The sequence below is a fragment of the Hypanus sabinus genome, chromosome 18 (assembly GCF_030144855.1).
Source record: "Hypanus sabinus isolate sHypSab1 chromosome 18, sHypSab1.hap1, whole genome shotgun sequence".
NCBI lineage: Eukaryota > Metazoa > Chordata > Chondrichthyes > Myliobatiformes > Dasyatidae > Hypanus > Hypanus sabinus.
The window spans coordinates 28,816,914-28,829,844 of record NC_082723.1 but is presented as its reverse complement, the minus strand read 5'-3'; the positions used below and the strand labels follow the sequence as shown (position 1 = coordinate 28,829,844).

At 41.0% G+C, this 12,931-nt stretch overlaps 1 protein-coding gene across 6 annotated transcripts in view; it reads right to left on the bottom strand.

The window, feature by feature from the left end:
* LOC132407438 (DENN domain-containing protein 1A-like) overlaps positions 1-12,931 on the bottom strand; it is a 606,259-nt gene that overhangs the window by 244,656 nt on the left and 348,672 nt on the right. The gene's annotated exons all lie outside the window — the stretch shown is intronic.

Below are 12,931 nucleotides of genomic sequence, written 5' to 3'. Positions count from 1 at the left end.
AATTCATTGTCATAGACAGTTGTGGAAACCATGCCATTGGGTGTATTTAAAGTGCAGGTTGATATGTTCTTGATTAGTAAGGGCATCAAAGGTTACAGGGAGAACGTAGAAGAATGGGGTTGAGAGGGAATATAAATCAGCCATGATTGAATGATGGCTCCAGTCAACAAGATCAAGGCTGATCCTATGTGTATCCACATTCCCACCAACCCACTTTCCTCTTATTGCCTGAAAGCTGAAAGGCAGAACAGGCATAGTGGGCTGAATGGCCTTCTCCTGCTTTTATTTAGGCTCTCTGTATACTCAACAACTCAGCATTTGTACAAGAGATTCTGCAGATGTTGGAAATCTAGAATAACAACACAAAATGCTGGAAGAATTCAATGGGTCAGGCAGCATCTATGGAGGGGAGTAAGCAGTCAATGTTTCAGCCCAAGGCCCTAGTTTTGATGAAGGGTCTTGGCCTGAAACTTAACTATTTATTCCCCTCTGTAGATGCTGGCTGACTAACAGATTATTTGCAGCCTTTTTAAAGATTTCAATCAATTACTAACCAAACAAAAATGTTCTCTTAATCTCAATCCTGAAGGTCAAACCCCATATCTTGAGTGTTTCCCCGAGGTTTTAGCACCAAAAACTCTTTCCAGAATCTTAAGGAGCTCAAACAGATCACATCTCATTATTTTAAATTCCAATTGCACAAGTTTCCCCAATCTTTCTTAGGAATCCTTTAATAGTTAAGAACTTAGTTGTCCCAGCCCCGATTATTCAAGGAGCAATTCTTCACTGCTTCCACTTAAATTGAAGAGATGTTGTCTCATCCCCCATAGCCAGGGATATATCACTGCAGTTATTTATTAGAATTTGGTCAAATGTGACATTAACAAATACATGTCGACTATAGCTGATCATATTTTGAATTTCTAGATACCTTGCCCTACCATTTCCACAATTACACATTTCACTGTATGTTTCAATTACATATGATAAATAAAGCTGATCTTCTTTAATCCTTAAGTCTTTACTATTTTATCTATTGGGAGTTGATATGATTCAGTGTTAAGAGTCAGATTCACAATCAGGTTTAATATACTGGCATACGTTATGAAATAATTTGTTTAGCAGCAGCAGTACATGGTAATATATAATAATAAAATTTTTAAATTACAAATTACAATAAGAAAGAGCAAGGGGAAAAAGAAAAAAAAAGTAGTAAGGTAATATTCATGGGTTCATTATCCGTTCAGAAATCTAACGGCAGAGGGGAAGAAGCTGCTCTGGAATCGTTCAATGTATCTTCAGACTCCTGTACCTCCTCCTTGATGGTGGCAATGAGAAGAGGGCATGTCCTGAATGATGGGGTCCTTCATGCCACCTTTCGGAGACACCACCTTTTGAAGGTGTCCTCAATGGTGGGGAGGCTAGTGCCCATGATGCAGCTGAGTTTGCAACTTTCTGCAGCTTTTTCCGATCCTGTGCAGTGGCCCCACCACACCAGGTGGTGATGCAACCGGTTAGAATGCTCCCATACATCTGTAGAAATTTGCCAAGTCTTTGGTGATCAGAAGGTGACTTAAATGAAACGATTAAATGTTGAAAGGTCTCAACAGAATGGATGTGAAGAGGACGTTTCCTAAGGTGGGAGAGTCTAGGACCAAACGCCTCAGAATAGAAAGGTGTCCTTTTAGAACAGAGATAAGGAGGAATTTATTTAGGCAGAGAGTGGTAAATCTGTGGAAATCATTGCAACAAGCAGCTGTGGAAGCCATGTCCTTACATTTATTTAAGCCAGTGGTTGATAGATTCTTGATTACTTAGGACATGAGTTATGGGGTTACGGGGAGAAGGCAGCAGACTGGGGCTGAGAAGGAAAATGGATCATCCATGATGAAATGGTAGTGCAGACTTGATGGGCCAAATGGCCTAATTCTGATCCTATACCTTATGGTCTCATGGACTTCTCTATCAAACCAGTAGAGGTGCACCTTTTGATTCACACAGTCAATAGACAACAGACAATAGGTGCAGAAGTAGACCATTCGGCCCTTCGAGCTTGCACCGCCATTCTGAGATCCATCACCTAACTCTACACCATTCAGATAATAATCTGCCTTCCTGTCCTCCAGAACCAAATGCAAAAGGTACAAATACAGCTAGCTTTTATTTCTATAATAATAGAATACTTCCTGTAGCTTCATTTTGCCTCAGTTTTTCCTTCAAAGCATTCCACAAATACATTTATAAATTAACACAGAGCTCTATAAAAATGGATGGAATTATGCAGATAAAAGAAATGAATATACAGAGTGAAACTGACACACGTACTCACAATAGGAACAGCAGACATAAATCAACAAGTGGAATGTGTGAAGCCATCAAAAGATAGACTACAATTGTTCTTATATCATTAAGCAGAAACCTATCAAAAACACATTCAGATATTTATTGTACATGAAAGTCCATGCTGAGCCTCAATTGAAAACTTACTTGAATCATATCCTTTAAACTGAATACCTTCCTTTCATACCCCTGTGTAAGATGTGTCAAAGATGAAAACACTCTGAAGTATTGTCTATAAACTATTCATGAAACTAGTCTTTCAAAGTAAAGCATCAGCCCGAGCTTTTATTTAAAGAAACTGGAATCTCAGTTCAACATGCTCGGAAAGATTGGATTTCTTACATCAGATTAGCTTTACTCGTCAGATGTACATAGAAACATACAGTGAGATGCGTCCTTTGCATCAAATCAGATCAGCGAGAGTTGTGCTGGGCGGCCCACAGGTGTTGCCATGCTTCCGGTGTAGATGTAGCCTGCCCACAGCTCACTAACCCTAATATAACACCTTTGGGATGTGAGAGGAAACAGGAGAACACAGTCACGGGGAGAATGTACAGACCCCTTATAGACAGCAGTAGTAATTGAATTCTGATCTTACAACGGGCACTGTAAAGCATTGCACTAACTGCTATGCCAGAAATGCCTCTTCCAAGATATGGGCAGAAAGCTAGTCGGTGTCCTTATGTCTTACTAACCTACAAGTGTCCTCCCCTATCCCCTGTGCAGGTTAGTCCTGTTGCTAATTCCAGAAATAAATGTGTTTAGATTGAGTGCTGCCTGTTTTACATGTTAATGTAAAACATGTAAACGGAATCTGTGCGGATTGGTGATAACATATTCTCCTCGCTGGCGATCAGCACTGTGCTTAGCCCACTGTCTACTTTCTATATACACATGATTGTGTGGCTAGGTATAGCTCAAATACCATCTATAAATTTTCTGACGATAACACCGTTGTTGATAGAATCTCAGGTGGTGACGAGAGGGTGTACAGGAGTGAGATATGCCAACTAGTGGAGTGGTGCCGCAGCAACAACCTGGCACTCAACGTCAGTAAGACAAAAGAGCTGATTGTGGACTTCAGGAAGGGTAAGATGATGGAACACATACCAATCCTCAAAGAGGGATCAGAAGTGGAGAGAGAGAGCAGTTTCAAGTTCCTGGGTGTCAAGATCTCTGAGGATCTAGCCTGGTTCCAACATAACGATGTAATTAAAAAGGAGGCAAGATAGCAGCTATACCTTATTAGGAGTTTGAAGAGATTTGGCATGTCATCAAATACACTCAAAAACTTCTACAGTTGTACCGTGGAGAGCATTCTGACAGGCTGCACTACTGTCTGGTATGGTGGGGCTACTGCACAGGAACGAAAGAAGCTGCAGAAGGTTGTAAATCTAGTCAGCTCCATCTTGGGTACTAGCCTACAAAGTACCCAGGACAGCTTTAGAGAGTGGTGTCTCAGAAAGGCAGCGTCCATTATAAAGAACCTCCAGCACCCAGGGCATGCCCTTTTCTCATTGTTACCATCAGGTAGGAGGTACAGAAGCCTGAAGGCACACACTCAGTGATTCAGGAACAGCTTCTTCCTCTCTGCCATCTGATTCCTAAATGGACATTTAATCTTTGGACACTACCTCACTTTTTTTAATATATAGTATTTCTGTTTTTGCATGTTTTTTTAAATCTATTCAATATACATATACTATAATTGAGTTACTTATTTATTATTATTATGATCTTTTCTTCTCTGCTAGATTATGTATTGCATTGAACTGATGCTGTTAACAAATTTCAAGTCACATGCCGGTGATAATAAACCTGATTCTGATTAACATAGCATGTGTTTTGCATTCACATTTTACAAATGCAGCTAAATAGTTTTTTGCAAACATTAATCTTCTTGACCTCATTGCAGAGAGCTTTTCTTAGGTTATAAAATGTCAATGCTCATAAATTGAATAGCTTAGGACTTTATTCCTTGGAAAGAAGAAGATTGAACGGAGATTTGATAGAGGTATACAAAATTGTGAGAAGTCGAGTTAGGGTAAATGCAAGCAGGCTTTTTCCACTGAAGTTGGGTAGGACTACAACTGGAGATCATGGGTGAAAGGTTAAAAAGTTTAAGGAAACATGAGGGGAAATTTCTTCATTCAGAGGGCCGTGAGAGTGTGGAAGAAACTGCCAGCAGAAGTGGTGGATGTGAGCTTGACTTCAATATTTAAGAGAAGTTTGCGCAAAGTACTCTGTAGATGCTGTGGTCAAATCAACACGTACAAACACGCTGGAGGAACTCAGCAGGTTGGGCAGCATCCGTGGAAATGAGCAGTCAACGTTTCGGGCCGAGACCCATCGTCAGGACTGAAGAGGGAGGGGACAGGGGCCCTATAAAGAAAGTGATGAAATTTTAGAAGTGTTAAAACTGTAGCACTATCAAAGTTCAAAGTGAATTTGTCACCAAAGTACATACATATCACCATGTACAGCCCCGAGATTCATTTAGATTAGATTCAACTTTATTGTCATTGTGCAGAATACAGATACAAAACCAATGAAATTCAATTAGCTTCTAACTTGAAATGCAAAGAATAGTGTTATTTACAAAATGACTGTGAATAAAAAGTAAGTGCTATAGCACACAAATATAAAAGAACTGAGGGAATACAATATGGGTGCAATGCTGCTTAGCGCTGTGATGAGAAGCTCTTCCTATGCCTGCTGGTGCGGGAGCGGAGGCTCCTGTAGCGCCTACCGGATGGGAGGAGAATAAAAAGTCCATGGTTAAGGTGAGATGTATCCTTGATAATGCTTTTCGCCCTGCCCAGGCAGCATTTATGGTAAATGTTCTCAATGGTGGGCAATTGAGTGCCGATAATCCGCTGGGCAGTTTTCACCACATGCTGGAGTGCTTTGCAGTCCGATACGGGACTATTGCCATACCACACTGAGATGCAGTTGGTGAGTACGCTCTGAATGGTACAGTGGTAAAAGTCCGTCAGTATCCTGGGACTGAGGTGAGCTTTCTTGATGCTCCGCAGGAATTACTAGCAGGTATACACAGCAAATCTATGAACCATAATAGAATCAATATAAGATCGTATCCAACAAGGTGGACAAGCAATCGAAGTACAAAAGATAATAAAATGTGCAATACAAAGAGAAAAACTAATAATAACTAAGCAATAAATACCGAGAACCTGAGAAGAAGGGTCATTGAAAGTGAGTCCATAGGTCGTGGGAACTGTTCAGCAATGGGGTAAGTGAAGCTGGATGAAGTTATCCCCTCTGGTTCAGAAGCCTGATGGTTGAGGGGTAATAACTGTCGCTGAACCTCCTGATGAGAGTCCTGAAGCTCCTGTACCTTCTTCCTGATGACTGCAGGAAGAAGAAAGCATGGCCTGGGTGCAGAGGTCTCTGATGCTGCTGCTTCCCTGTGACAGTGTTGTTTGTAGATGTGCTTAATGGAGGAGGGGGCTTTACCTCTGATGGATTTTTGTAGGATCTTCCATTCAAGGGCATTGGTACTTCCATACTTGGCTGTGATGCAACTAGTCAATATACTCTCCAAAACATATCTATAGAAGTTTGACAAAGTATTGGATGTCATGCCAAATCTTTGCAAACTTTTAAGGATATAGAGGTGCTATTCTTCGCAATTGCGCTTTTGTGCTGGGCCCAGGACGGTCGTCTGAAATGATAAAACCGAGGAATTTAAAGTTGCTGACCCTCTCCACCTCTATCACCAAATGAACACTGGCTCATGGACCACTGGCTTCCTCCTCTTGAAGTTAATAATCATCTGCTTGGCATCGCTAAAACTGTACCACCATCACTTACCATGTTAAAACTGCAGCACCATCGCCAGGCAAATTAAAACTGTACCACCATCATCAGGCATATTAAAACTGTACCACCATCATCAGGCATATTAAAACTGTACCACCATCATCAGGCATATTAAAACTGTACTACCATCATCAGGCATATTAAAACTGTACTACCATCATCAGGCATATTAAAACTGCATCACCATCACCAGGCGTTTTAAAACTGTACCACCATCATCAGGCATATTAAAGCTGTACCACCATCATCAGGCATATTAAAACTGTACCACCATCATCAGGCATATTAAAACTGCACCACCATCGCCAGGCATATTAAAACTGTACTACCATCATCAGGCATATTAAAACTGTACTACCATCATCAGGCATATTAAAACTGCATCACCATCACCAGGCGTTTTAAAACTGTACCACCATCATCAGGCATATTAAAGCTGTACCACCATCATCAGGCATATTAAAACTGTACCACCATCATCAGGCATATTAAAACTGCACCACCATCGCCAGGCGTTTTAAAACTGTACCACCATCATCAGGCATATTAAAGCTGTACCACCATCATCAGGCATATTAGAACTCTACAATAATTCCTTTACAAAATTTAATGATAAAATAATTAATAACAATTTTTTTTTAAATCCTGTAGAAGTCACTGACAATTTACAAAGAGGATTAAATCTCAAAAAGAGGTATATCAGATCATGAGGGGCACAGAATGGGTGAAAGTGCAAAGACTTTTTCCCAGGGAAGGTGTTGCTAAAAACAAGAGGGCATAGGTTTAACACCAGAGCTGAGGGATGTAGAAGAGACGTCGGGGCAGCTTTTTCACAAAAAGGCTGGTGTGTGCTTGAAACGAGCTGTCAGGGTAGTTGTTAAGGTGAGCATGTTAGCCATCTAGATGTAGGGACGGCATAACACTTTACAATGCTAACGACACGGTTCAGTTTTATGCTGTCTGTAAGAAGTCTGTAGTTTATCCTTGTGACTGCATGGCCTTCCAGGTACACCAGTTTCTTTCCATATTCCGTGTGAGGTTAGTAGATAAATGGGCTATATTGGTGTAAATGGGTGGCGAGGTTCATTGGGCCGATAGGGCCTGTTGTCATGCTAGATCTCTGAATAATAAAAGAACGCATGGATAGGAGAGGTTTAGAGGGTTATGGACCAGATGGGACTAGCTCAGTAGGCAGAGCATGGATGAGTGGGGTTGAAGGTCCTCTTTCCATGGTATCACTGTATGACTCTAAAAGATGGAATTGAAGGCCCTTTTTGGGACTCAAGTGATCCCGCTGAAAGGTTTTGGCCTGCAACATCAATCATCTATTCTTCTACATAGATGCTGACTGACTGACTGAGTTTCTCCAGGACCTTGTATGTCTTGCTCTCACGATCTATCTTTAAAATTTTATTTAGAGCTACAGCGTAGTAAAAGTCCTTTCCGGCCCAAAGAGTCCCACACCGCCCAATTACAACTATGTGACTAATTAACCTACTCACACGTATATTTTTGGAATGTGGGAGGAAACCAGAGCATCTGGAGGAAACACACACAGTCAAGGGGATAATATACAAACTCCTTACAGACAGTAGTGGGAATTGAACCCAGGTCTCTGGCACTGTTACACTAATTGCTACACTGCTGTGCCATTGTTAGTTTGCCAAAGTTATCACGATTTGGCTTTGTGATGTGATGGTGTTATGATTGAAAACCTTTCTTCTCTTGGAATAACAGAGTGATTTGTAGTCACTTTCACCTGAGAACTGGATGCAGATCAAGATATTAAGTTAAGTTTTTCTAAACAAATAATAGAAAATGAATAGTCTTTAAGAATAGGGTAAAGAGTAGGAGATTCCAGTGGTCATCTACTATATCTGGTGTTTCTGATGCGGCCTCCTCGACATTGTTGTGATTTGATGTAGACTGAAGGATTGTTTGTCGAACACTTTTGCTCTGCCTACAACAAGTAGGATTTCCTGGAGTTCTTCTAATAGATTCCCTCTTCTTCAGCCCTTCACATTTTCCACTTATAACCCCCCAGCTTCTAACTTCATCTCTCCCCCCCCCCCCACTTACCCACCTTCCCCTTCACCTGGTCTCACCTTTCACCTGCCAACTTGTATGCCTTCCACTACCCCCACCTTCTTATTCTGGCTTCTGCCTCCTTCCTTTCCAGTCCTAATGAAAGGTCCCAGCTTGAAACATCGACTGTTCATTCATTTCCACAGATGCTACCTGCCCTCCTGAGTTTTGCCTGCATTTCGGGTGTATTATTCTAGATTTTAAGCATCTGCAGAATCTCTTGTGTTTAAGAGTCGGAGATAACAACAGCCACAGCCCTCTGGGTTGAACAACCTTCATCTCACTCTGTAGGTTTAACTAATTAATTCTTTCTTGTTAAACTACCACTATTTGGTGTCTTCCACCACTGAGCACATCTTCATGAAATGCTGTCGCAGAAAAGCAGAATCCATCATCAGGGATCCCTCACCACCCAGAAGATGTTCTCTTCTCACTGCTGCCATCAGGAAGGAGGTACAGGAGCCTCAGGGATCACACACTACCAGGTTCTACCCTCATAACTTCACTCAATTTCACTTACCCCATCATTGAAATGTTCCCACAACCAATGGACTCACTTTCAAGGACTCTTCATCTCATGCTTTCAACATTTATTGCTTATATAAAGTTTAAAGTTCAACGTAAAATTTATTATCAGAGTACATACACATCACCACATACAACCATGAGGTTCTTTCTATGCAGACATACTTAGCAAATCTAAACAGCAGTAACTGTAAACTATAAACGAACTGTGCAAATGCAGATGTAAATAAATAGTAATAAATCATGAGAGAGAAAATACCATATAACAGTGTCCTTAAATGAGCATAACTATTCCCCTTTGTTCAAGAGCATGATGGTTGAACGGTAGTAATTGTTCTTGAACCTGGTGGTGTGAGTCCTGAGACACCTGTACCTTCTACCCAATGGCAGCAGTGAGAAAAGAGCACGGCCTGGGTGGTGAGGATCTCTGATGATGGATGCTGCTTTTCTATGGCAATGTTTCATGCAGATGTGCTCAATAGTTGGGAGGGTTTCACCTGTGATGTACTGGGCCGAATCCACTACCTTTTGTAGGATTTTTCGTTCTAAAGCATTTATGTTCTAGTATCAGGCCAATTATTATTGATTATTATTACTTCTTTCTTTTTGTATTTGCATAGTTTGTTCGCTTTTGCACACTGGCTGAACGCCCAAGTTGGTGGGGCCTTTCATTGATTCTGTTATGCTTATTATTCTATATATGTATTGAGTATGCCCACAATAAAATGAATCTCAGGGTTGTACAAGGCGAACATATATGTAAACAACAACACACACAAAATGCTGGTGGAACACAGCAGGCCAGGCAGCATCTATAGGGAGAAGTGCTGTCGACGTTTCGGGCCGAGACCCTTCATCAGGACATACATGTACTTTGATAATAACTTCACTTTGAACTTTGAAAAATTGATTTTGTCAACTTCCCAGCATGCGGCTCCGACTGAACTTTCTGGATCTATGAAGATTCTATTGCTTTATTTTAATTACTTTTTAAAAAAATATACCTATTTAACTTTTTACAAAGTACTTCATGTATGAACTGAAAAATTGTTGAAAATGAACTTTCAAGAATGCGCAGAAAATAAATTAATAAATACTTTTACTCCAACAGCTTCCTAGTACAACCAGCTAGGCGACTGACTCATAAAACAATAAGTATGAGCTAAAGACTCTGGCCTCTGGTTACCTGAACGTGCCGCCTCCACTGAATGAGATTTGTTAGCTCTCAGCTGGGATGCTCTATGGAGCAATGAACCAAAGCAAAGGCACTTAGAGAAACCTGGTGTCTAATATCCTCCTCTTGAACCCTGTTCCCTGAGGCCATGCCTCTCAGCAACCATTTTGTCAGCTGGATGCTCAAAGTCACTGAATTTGGGGCAGCACTGAAAATAATAAAACAGAAACTTCAGAAATCCAGGAGATTCAGTTCACGCCGAGTGCCAGGAACTTCACAAAGGAATTCTCCACCAAACAATGGCAGCTTCAAAGAAAGATTTAATTATTTTGTGCTTTCTGACAGAACTGCACTTTAAAATTAATAAAGAGCTAGAAATACCCTGATGTACAGATCACTCAACATGTGTAAAAAAAAAATCGGTTTGCAGAATTCAGTAAAAAGATAGAAGCTGCCATTGTTTAATGGAAAAATAGAATGTGCTCAATTTAAATCAGAATCAGGTCTAATATCACTGGCATTTGTCGTGAAATTTGTTAACTGCGGCAGCAGTTCAATGCAACATATAAAAATAGAAAAAGTACTGTGAATTACAGTTAAGTCTGTGTGTATATGTATAAAATAGTTAAATTAAGTAAGTAGTGCAAAATAGAAATAACAAAAAGTAGTGAGGTAGTGTTCAAAGGTTCAATGTCCATTCAGAAATCAAATGACAGAGGGGAAGAAGCTGTTCCTGAAGTGCTGAGTGTGATCATTCAAGGTTTCTGTATCTCCTTCCTGATGGTAGCAATCAGAATAGAGCATGTCCTGGGTGGTGGGAATCTTTAATGAGTGTGTGTATCGGTACTTTGTGATTGGGATTACGTTATTCAGATCTAAACTGTGTGCTGACAGAGGTATCCACTAGAAAATCAGAGATGTGAAAACATGGGTAATGTTTTGTCTCTGAGGTTGGAGCATGACAGACAGGATGAACAGTCTTCTTTCTGGATAATGTAAAGTGTGCTGGTCATTACTGTGGAGAGCATTCTGTGCATCACCACGGAGGAAGCACTGCACAGGACTGGAAAAAGCTGCAGAAAGTTGTAAACTCAACCAGCTCCATCATGGGCACTAGCCTTCCCAGCATCAAGGACATCTTCAAAAGGTGATGCCTCAAAAATGTGGAATCCATCATTAAGGACACCCATCACCCAGGACGCTCCCTCTTTCTCATTGCTACCATCAGGGAGGAAGTACAGGAGCCTGATACACCATCAATAACTCACTCTGAGACGTAAAGGCGAGATATCGGCTTTTATTGACTAGAAGAAGGAACAAGCAGTGGTTGACCACCATAATACATCCTGGAGACTGAGAGGCCGGGCTCAGGCCTCAATCGCCTTTATACAGGGGTCTGTGGGAGGAGCCACAGGAGCAGTCAGCAGGGGGCGTGTCCAGACAGGTATATGTAGTTCACCATAGAGCCTGAAGACACACACTCATTGTTTCAGGAACAGTTTCTTCCCCTCTGCCATCAGATTTCTGAAAGGACAATGAACGTATGTACACTACCTCATGCTTTCTCACCTCTTTTTGCACTACTTATTTAATTAAACTTTTTTCATTTATACTTCCTTTTGTAACTTATAGTTTTTTATTATATATTGCAAAGTACTGCTGTCAAAAAAAGAAAAACAAATTTCATGTCATTTGCCAGTGATATTAATCCAGATTCTGATTTTGTTTTAAAGTACTAAATGCCACACAGGCCTGTATGAGATAATATGATGGCTTATGCCATCACTCTTAAAATACAGAAAAACTGTGGTGTCTCACATGTTGGTGCTCTGTGAAAAGGAAAATTCCTTACAAGTTTTCTGCTACTTGTGAGGTTAACAACCTGCAGGTAGCTTTGATAAAAGATGATTGTTGTACTAGGCACACCTGCGACGTCTTCCATTTCAAAATGACACCCTTTTCCTCAGCTGGGAGCAAAAACAGTTTCCAGTGCACGAAAGCGATGAGGGAATTTATTTTCTCCTGTTTGCTATTTCTGTGAAAGTGTGGGCAGTGCCAGGCTAAAAGAATTAAAAATAACTGAGAAAAATTAATGAAATAAAAGTCACACTTTCTTCAAAATTCATCAAAATCCTTTTACATCTGGATGATACCTTAAAATGTAAGGAATGATTTTCAGTAAACGCATTAATGCTGTGTATCCTTTTTTTCTCAATTTAATGACTTAAATTTAATTGTGTTAAAAATCTAATTTATCATTACATTAAACAGTTGCTTATGGAGTATAAGAAATGTAAGAGAACACTTAAACACAGCTTATTTTTCTCTTCTCAAGCCTCTCTTTTTCTTTTTAAGGTGACTGGTATCCTGTCAGAGCCCATGATCTACAGTTGCACTCAAACTATGGTTCCCCATGGGCAGTGTGTTCTTGCTCTCGGACTCACTGCACAGTCTGGTGTAGTGATATCTCCAGGTGTGGTCTGAAAGATGAGCGCCTTTGGGGTGTCGTCTTGTGGACGACCCGTTTCCTCACCATGGTCGCTGACTGAAGCATTGTGGGAGATTGAAACATCAAGACGGCAGGTGGTGTACGGTGCTGTTGAAAGAAGGCCTCTGCACTCAAGTCAGGGAACTCAGACAAGTGACGCTGCAGATTGTGACAACAAAGCAGTGAGCCACTGGCCTCCTGTTTCACTTTGTCAGGAGTGATATCTCTCGCTCCCTTGCTGGGGACAGAGAGCCTGTCTGAGACGTCAAGATGTTGCGACAGACAGTAGTTTCTGATGGGCTCTAGATCATGGTCTCAGGGGCTTTGCTATTGCTTGCATGGTGGATGGTGGGGGTCGATACTTTTGCTGGAGCAGGAGAGAAGAGGGTTGATTCCTCTGCTGCTGCTTGTGCGTGGGAGGGGAGGGGGGGCTTCAGGGTTTTAACATCTTCTATCATTCATTCTTTGGGGGGTTT